Below are 8935 nucleotides of genomic sequence, written 5' to 3'. Positions count from 1 at the left end.
CCCAAAGATAAAAGCAAGGTGTCTCCAGGCCACACTTGAGCGTGCAGTGTGACCTGGGGCTCTCGGAGGCTTCCCCACTCCCAGGGCCCTGACTCCTGAGCCTCTCTCTGCAGAGCTGGGCCCTGAAGCTGGGTGTGTCAGGGTCATCCCTGGCTGGAGCCCCCAGTGGCCACGGATTGAAAGGCAAGACCTGTGACTGTGAATAGAGGTGTTTGTAGAAGGCTGGAGTCCATGGAGGCAGAACCCAGGGTGGTGGGGTGACAGCCAGACACCACAGGCACCGGGCCAGGCAGGGTGGGCGGGTTCAGTCCGTAGACGGAACAACACAAGTTCAAGTCTCAACATCATCACTTACCATGAGTGACCCTGGGCAGGTGACTTAACGGCGCTGGCCCGAGTCACCTCATTTGCAGAATAGATGCACGAATAGGAGCCCCTCATGGGACAGTCATGAGGATTAAATCCACTGACATTTGGAAAGGTTTTAGCACGAGGCTTCGCCTGTTGCGGGTAATTGAGCCAAAAGCAGCTTTTAGTCGACGTGACAATTTGACAGAATTGACAATCTGGGTTCCGAAACAATTTGCTCAACAAATATTTAATTGAGAAACAACTTTGGGCCAGCACTGAACAAAGCATAGGAAGCCTTACCCTCAACACAGACAAGAAACAAGAAATTGGGCAAAACACATGGAGCAAAACAGAGCAGGGAGGTCCATCTGTCAGGGCGGGTGCAGTTCTATATAGGGGGGTTAGGAAAGGTCTCACGCAGGTGACATTTTTGCAGAGACCTGAAGGGTAGAAGGAGGGCAAGCCAGACTAATGCCGTAAAGCCATTTTTTTCTACTCTAGGTGCTTTTGATGCCACATCAGATTGTGTGGCTCTGCGGGTTTGAGCCTGGGCTCCTCCATTCCCCAGAGCCCTTTTCTCACTCTACTGTGGCCCTGCTTGCTGGGAGGTCTCTAGCCTCAGGCAGGGGAGGCCCCTGGCACTGAGCGTGAAAGCTTTCCTTGGCTGCCTTGGGAAGAATGGACAGGGAACACCCAGGGGGACCTTGGCTGTTGCCGGTTCATTCTTGTTTGGACGATTCCTTCTCCCGCTGGAGCCACCCACGATTTTCCGGTTTCCTGGGTCCAGCTCAGCAAAATCCCTACTTACTTTCCCAGAGATAGATTCAGGACTCAAGGCGATTAGTCCCCACTACCCCCATCACATGAACCATGCGTCCGTCTCCCAATCAGCATCCTTACTCAAGAACTGCAGCTTGTCCAGAATCCCTAACCCTGGAGGAATTCCATCGGACCCCAGTAATGTATCAAGACTCTTCAAATCCTGTGGTTTTTACTGAGAACGGTAGATTCCACAGGAAAGCTTTCTGCAGAATGCCGGAATTGGAGGAAGTTCTCCGGCCCCATGAAATAGGGTAGTAGTTCTCCAGGACTGTCAAACTTCGAAGAGGATCTCTGGTACATTAGAGTTGGGGGCAGCTCTTGGAAATCCTGAAGCACTGAAGGAATTTCCCAGAATTCCAAATCTCTAGAAGAGTTCTCTGAAATTGTAAAAGTTTGCCTAGAAGTTGGGAGGGATTCTCAGGAATCTTTGGCTGGGGGTGAGGAGGTTCACCAGTGCTTGGAAGGCCATCATTAGTTTCCAGAATGCTGACAAGTCTAGAGATCAACCTAGATGTCTGGAAGCCTGGTTGAGTTCTCCAAATCCTTGGGGACTCCAACTCTTAGCCAGTGCAGAATGGGGAGCAAGGCTGAAAGCATTACGGTAGGACAAGAGAAGCTTCAGGAAAAGCACTCCTGTGGGTGCTTGTGTTTAAGAGACTATAAGGTCTCATCTCGATGACCAACCCCAAGATAAACCCCAAGAAGTGGAGAGAACATAAGAGTTTATTCCAACCAAAGATGCAACTGCCCAGAACATCTTACCCACATCCCTCTCTCTGCTTCAGCCTTCTCTCGCATCCTGCTTTCTCTCACTCAAGGTCTTTCCTCCCTTTGTCTAATGACACATTTGCCCCAATTCATAGTTATTCAGTTTTGTACTCAACAGGTTGATTTCAGCCCCTTTGAGGGCTATTTTGTGTCCTCTTATGTTTTCCATTGCCATCTCCTTGTTGACCTTCCAAAGACTTGTCTTCCTTTATTTTAAGCAAACAAACGTGGCAGAGCGGGGCTGGGCAGGTGGGGATGGTCTTGCTTTGAAACAAGGAACAGCAGCTACTGGAACTTGTAAACAAGTTGGTGCTGTGGTTGGAGACCAGGACTGGCGTCAGGAGATCTGGGTTCTAAGCCTGCTCTGCAACAGACCTACAGGTCCCCTGGCCATCACTGACATCTGTACTTGCTGGCCAACAAAGAAAGATCTTTAATAGTTGGCCATAGGTGTCTTCCTCACGAACCTTCCTTCAGCCCCTGGCTCCGATCACACTATCTCTCACTCATCACACATGAAGGTCAGGCCTGGTCTACTAGGCATGAGGACACTGGCCTGAGCTTGAGCCACTGCTCTGTTCTCAAAGAGCTTCCAGCCAAGTGGGGGAAAAGAACAATCAAAGTGACAGTTGCTATGCAATGGAATAAATAATAACAATCAACAAATTTATCTGGTGCCAAGCATCCTTCCAGCACTGGCCATGTAGTAATGCATTCATTTCTGATAACAGCTCCGTGAAGTAGGTACTACTGTTATCCTCACGTTACGGTGAGGAAACCGAGGCAAGAAGAGGCTCAGAATTCTCTCAAGGTCACACAGCTAGTAAGTGGCAAAAGTTGGTTTTGTTATAAGGTGGTCTGGCTCTTGAATAGATGATTTCAACCATCATGCCAAGTGCCACACAGTAGGACCACAGAGGAAGGGAAAATAGAAGAGCAGTTTTTATCCAACCAGGAACCACTGAGCAGAATAGAGCAGCCTCCTTGGAGAAGTTAGTCTCCATCAAATCCCAGCACAACCCAGCAAAGCCAGACCATACAGAGGTCTTTAGTGAGGCAGAGGAATGGACTTTTCCAGCTATTTTCCCCCATGTAAGAAACTTCACCACCTCCGAAGATAAAATAATTATTCACAGACTACCCAATGAAGGAGGATTCTGTGCAGCCTAGCCAGAAACAAGAGAATTAGAAATGGACACCTGAAGTCCCGCTTTTATGTGGTGCACAGGGCTCTGGGTGGTCTCCAGGCTATAGAACCTTGTCAAACCCATCCTCTCAGCCTGTCTGCCCAACTTATGGCTGTGGGAGCCTGGGCAAGGTAGTTAACCTCTCTGAATCTCAGTCCTCCTCTGTAAAGTGGGGATACGATTGGTTTACACGACGAGAAGTTAATGTGCTCATGGGGAATGATACGAGGATTAAAAGAGTGAAACTATGTAGACTGTTTAGGACAGAGCCTGGCATGTGGTCAGTGCTAAACACATACTGCTTGTTATTACTATTTTTATTACTAATGAATGCTTTCAGCACAAACATTCTACCAGTCCTGTTTTCCAGGAGAGGAATTGCATCAATATCTGGACTCTGGTTATACAGACTCATGAACTTGACATCCAGCTCTGCTGACTCCTTCCTGCAAGGTGTGCCTTCTAATATGGATTCTTCCAGGGAGAGAGTGGCCATCCAGGACTGGGTCACCCAGTGGAAAATCCAGGGAAGTGTTCCCACTGCCCTTCCAGGGAAGCTGACTGGGAGAGATTCATTTGTCTTCATTGAAGAAAGGCCAGTGGGACCCTCCAAGGAGTCTGGCTTGCCTCGTGATTTCAGAAAAGAGCTGTTTTAGTCCCTCCAAGGATATTGGGTGATGTCAACTCGGTCAGCCAGGAGTCGGGCAGGCCTCCTGAGGTCTTGCTTTAATGCAGGACAGATAAGACCAGTCTGCAAAGAGTAGGAAAATGCCTGTGTCCTCTTCCTGAATGCAGACAGGCCTTTGGAAGTTTATTCCTTTGGGAGCCCTTTCTTCTGGGGTACAAAGGGAGCCAGGCTCTGGGCCACAAGCTCTGTTCCAGGGGCAGCTGGATCTCAAGAACACTGAGCTCCAAAGTGTCTCACCTTCTGGGCTGCTTCTGCAGGCTAAGCCACCCGCTTCCACAATCAGGAGTCTAAATTGACAACATCTAAGGGCACCCTCCACCCTGGGCTATCATTTCTTATTTGCTGAGCTCTCTGCAAGCAGCAAGAACGTGACATGTTGCTCATCATTTAATTCTTCTACACCCCTATGAGCTCTTATTAACTCCATTTAACAGGGGGAAGACTCAGGTTGAGAAAGTTGAAGTCAATTAATATCAAACAGGCAGGAAGGGGTCGCAGCCATGACTGGAACCCAGGACTATCTGGGTGCAAAGTTCAGCTGCTCAACCATCACACTGCTGGACAAAGCCTTGGGGATCCTCCCAGCCATGATACACAGACTAATTCAAAATCGGTGATGCAAGGGAACAGGTATCTTTGCCTTTTAAGTTGTGCCAATGAGTATCCCGGTCACTCGTCCATTTGCTCATTCATTGATCGTGATTCAAGGATTTGGCCATGGTGATTTCAATCTCCCAGTCTCCCTCAGCTGTCTTCTAGTTAGGTGGTCCTTTTTGGGGGTCTGACCTACATTTCCACTCACAGTTCTCAGTCAGTCAATTAGTATGTGGTTGTTGAGCACCTAAGTGCCCAGCACAGTGCTGGGAAGAAGGGAAGGGTCAGGTCTCATGGCAGAGACAGAGCACGCTCTTGGCCGGGGAAGGGAGAACCAGGCTCACTCCTGCTGTGAGGGGTCGAGTGAAGGGAGACACCCACCCCTCTGCTCCAGGTGTCTGAAAGAACACAGCCAAGGGCCCACTGTTTATCAGGGGACAAGGGGCTGGGAGGCCAGCAGAGTGACCTGGGTGTCAGGGAGACAGATCTGGGTTTGGATCACTACTCACTGGCTGGGTGACCATTGACACTAGGTCACCTGATCTCTCAGCCTCAGTTTCCCTATCTGCAAAGTAGGACTAGCATTGTAGTAAAATGATTGAACCTTAACGGGAGGATTCAGTAAGCCATGCTTGTAGAGTGCTCAGCATGGGGCCTGACACACAGTACGAACTTAATCAAGTGGTTATTCAGGTTATCACCGCCCTTGCTGTCTCTAGCAGCGACTCCCAACTCTGGTTCATCAGGAGAACTGAATTCACTGGGCAGCGAACTATTCTTCAAAGGGCCCCATCTAAGCATCCAGCTCTGGGGATAGGCAAGGCAGAAGCTGAGTGTTTTACACTCACCAGGGGGGTGTAAGCAGGCTTGGGGCAAGGAAGGCTGGGTTCTAGCCCTGGTTCTACCACTTCCGTGGGCCTTTGCTCTAGGCCTCTGCCTCCTGCCTGTACGGAGGAATGGGGACAAACCCCAGTGGTCTTTCTAGAACTTCTCTGCTGCCCTCTAGTGGACACGGGATGCCCACACCTTCTTGCGTGTAATTTCTGCTGTGTATGGAGCCCTTACCTGGTGCCACGCGCTGTGCTAAGTGCCTGTGACGACATCGATACCTCTGGCATGTACACTGGGGAGCACTTTCACAAATGTCCCTCCTCCAGTGCTTACTTTAGCCCTGTCACGTGAGTTATTTTACCTTCATTTGGAGGCCCAGATGAGGAAGATGAGGCCAGGGAGGGATAGGACTGCCCCACAGTCACCCAGCAAGTCACGAGGACCGGAACTCAAGTCTCTGGGTGGCCTGGCTCTTTGGGACAGGGGTGGGGAGTGAGGAACAAAGCCTAGACAGAGCTGGGCAGTGAGAAACACCCCTTCCCCATCACTGTCATGGCGTCCTGGTTGCTGCCGCCTCCAGCTTCCCCATGAAGGGATGGGGCTGTGGCTCTGAGTCTGAGGGTACCAGGCAGGGTCAGGCACTGGGGCAAGGCCCGCAGCTGGATGCCTCCTCGTGAGGAGGCGAGGTCTCCCTGCCACCCTCTTCCACCATGAGCAGAGGAAGGCCCCAACCTTGACCACGTCCACCCCATGTCTTTGATGTCCCTGCTTGTCCAGTTGCTGGGTCCCAGTGTCCCGGCCCCTTCCTTCTTCCTGGCGAGCCTCCTAGAGAGTTGCTTTCCTGGGCCTCCCACTTGCACTGCTTCCTCTCTCACCTCAGCCGATTTTAAAATCTGAAAGCACTTCTGTTTGGTTTTTTTTTTGCGGTACGTGGGCCTCTCGCTGTTGTGGCCTCTCCCGTTGCGGAGCACAGGGTCTGGACGCACAGGCTCAGCGGCCATGGCTCATGGGCCCAGCTGCTCCGCGGCATGTGGGATCTTCCCAGACTGGGGCACGAACCCGTGTCCCCTGCATCGGCAGGCGGACTCTCAACAACTGTGCCACCAGGGAAGCCCTGAAAGCACTTCTGAAAACTCTCTAGGGCTCCCCACATACTCCAGATAACAAGCAAGCCCCTTGACCTGGCGTCAGAGTCCTCCCTGCTGGACCTCAGCCACCTCCCCAGCCTGGCTCTCCCCACGTGCCTCTGTTTCCCAAGCTGCAGACCTATGGTTTTGCTTGTTTGCTTGTTTTTGCATTCCAAATACACTTCTCTCTGCATCTTCCTCCACTAAGCCTTCGCAGTTGCTGTTCCCTCTGTCTGGAACACCCTCTCCTCCTCCAACCCCACCCTTGCCCCACGCATGCGCTTTTGTCTGGCTAATTTCTACTACTCAGGTCAAAGTCTCTCCCCTGGCCTCTGCTGCTTCCCCCATCACTGCAGGGACCATCCTGCCTTATTACCTTCTTCTCACTCCCCTGGCCCCCATCCTGGCAGGGAGAACTGGGGAGTCTGTCATGCTTTGCATCCTGTCCTCAGCACCAAGCATGGAGTGCATGTTTGGTGAATGAATGAGTGGATGAATGAATAAATGATGGGGGAAAGAGTCAGGCTTATTTGGCCCCCAACTCGGCCCCAAGCTGGGTGACCTTGAACAAGTCCCATTCCTTCTCTGAGCCCCAGAGTGTTCACCTGAAACAGGCCTCTATTCCTTCCTGCACACTGGGCACCTTTGAGGCTCAGGGGCCTCTTGCACAGGCAGGACCTCGCCCTCCCCTTGAAATGGTTCTGGGACCTGGCCAATTCCAGTGGACACTTGGACCCCTGGGTCCCCTAGGAGGACAGGGGCCCCAGAGCCTCGATCCTTCCACCCCGATAGCCAGAAGGGGAAGAGAGGTCAGCACCCCGGATCACTGCCGGCCTTCCATCCTTGGGCCCGGAGTTAATTTTTAAAAAGCAGCTCAAAGTCCAGGTGGGCTTTGGCAGAGTTTGCTCCCTCTGTTTGCTCTGGTTAATAATCTGAGGAGAGCAAACATCGCTGGAGGCGGGAGAAGAGATCAACATCCTGGGCCCATCCTCTGGGCCTCTTCCCACCCACCCCACCCCACTGCATCCCCCCACCCCCAGGAGAGGCTGTGTGGCTGGATGAGCAATCCTATCCAAAGGAGACCGGGATTCTTCTACACCCCCGTGGGCCTCAGGCTTCCCCTGGGGCCAATGGGGTTGACAACCCTAATAATGTAGACCCTCTACGAAGATCGGTTGAGCCATCATGGTACACTGTAGGCAACCTTAGTAGGGTGGCACTGTTCCTATTCATGATTCATTGTTATTTTTTCATTCTTATATCAGGTCTGGTCTCTCCAAAGACAGACCTCCTGAGACCATCACACAGGTGAGGCAGTGGACTGTTTACAGAGCACTTTCACACACATTGCTCACTTGACCTCTTGGCAGACGCGTCAGGGATTGTTTTCTTCCATTTACAGGTGAGGAAAGTGGGCTTCAGGGAGGGAAGGCCATACCCAAAGTCATGCAGAGCGAGTCAAGCCTTCTGGCTGCCAGTTGTCTGCACCCCTCTTAATTCAGACTCTGCCTTCTTACTACCACCACGAACAAAACCATAAAAGCCTGTGAAACTTGGTGAACAAGAAGGAAGATAAGTGTTTCAGAAATCTAAGCCAAGATACTTGCTATGATTAAATTTGTCATATGGCTTTGAGCTTCCTGGCAGCCAAAGTGAAAAGGGAATGTCATCATTAGCCAAGCTGCCAGTGACAGAGCAGAGGAAACACATTCACTTATTATGACTAGAGACACACTTGTTCCTGATACTGGAAAGATGAATGTATTGATGACTCTTACAGAGGGACATGACTCACCATTTGTTGGGGCAACTCTGTGGGGGAACTGCTGGATCCTCACATGAGCAGGGGTCTTTCTTGTGGACCTGCCTGTCTGAAGGGGTCATTCCCAGCTGTAGCAAGGAGGCTACTGTGTGTGTGGCATGTTCTGTGCCAAGGGCAGGGAGGAAATGAAGACAGAAGTTCTGACCACTGGAGAAGGGCTCTTCCTAGAGAGGGCCTGCAGTATCACTGGCAAGAGTTTGATCTATGGAGACAAACAGACCTGGGTTTTAAAAAAATTCCCATTTAAATATTTTAATGCAATGGATACTGTCTAGTTTCCTAAGGCTGCCATTAATAAACACCACAAACTGGGTGGTATAAAACAACAGAAATGTATTTTCCTCACAGTTCTGGAGGTTACAAGTCCAATACCAAGTTGTCAGGAGGGCCACGTTCTTCCTGGAGGTTCTAGGGGAAAATCCTTCCTAGCTTCTGCCAGCAGCCCTTGGCATTCCTTGGCTTACTGCTGCCTCATTCCAAGCTCTGCCTCGGTCTTCGCGTGGCCGTCTTCCTTGTGTGTCTCTGTGTCTCTGTATCAAAATCTCACCCACCCCCCACTTTCTCTTATGAAGACATCAGTCCTTGGGTTTAGGTCCACCCTCCTCCAGTATGACCTCACCTGAACTAATTATGCAAATAAGGCCACAGTCTGAGGTCCCGGGTGCACATGAATTTGGGGGAGACACTATCCAACCTTACATACACATTCTGCTCTTACCATTGCCGGCTACTGTCCTAGTGCTTT

The sequence above is a fragment of the Delphinapterus leucas genome, chromosome 6 (genome assembly GCF_059928025.1).
Source record: "Delphinapterus leucas isolate spDelLeu-1000000601 "Yukka" chromosome 6, BTC_Dleu_Yukka2, whole genome shotgun sequence".
NCBI classification, from domain to species: Eukaryota; Metazoa; Chordata; class Mammalia; order Artiodactyla; family Monodontidae; genus Delphinapterus; species Delphinapterus leucas.
Note: the sequence above shows the minus strand (reverse complement) of the source record.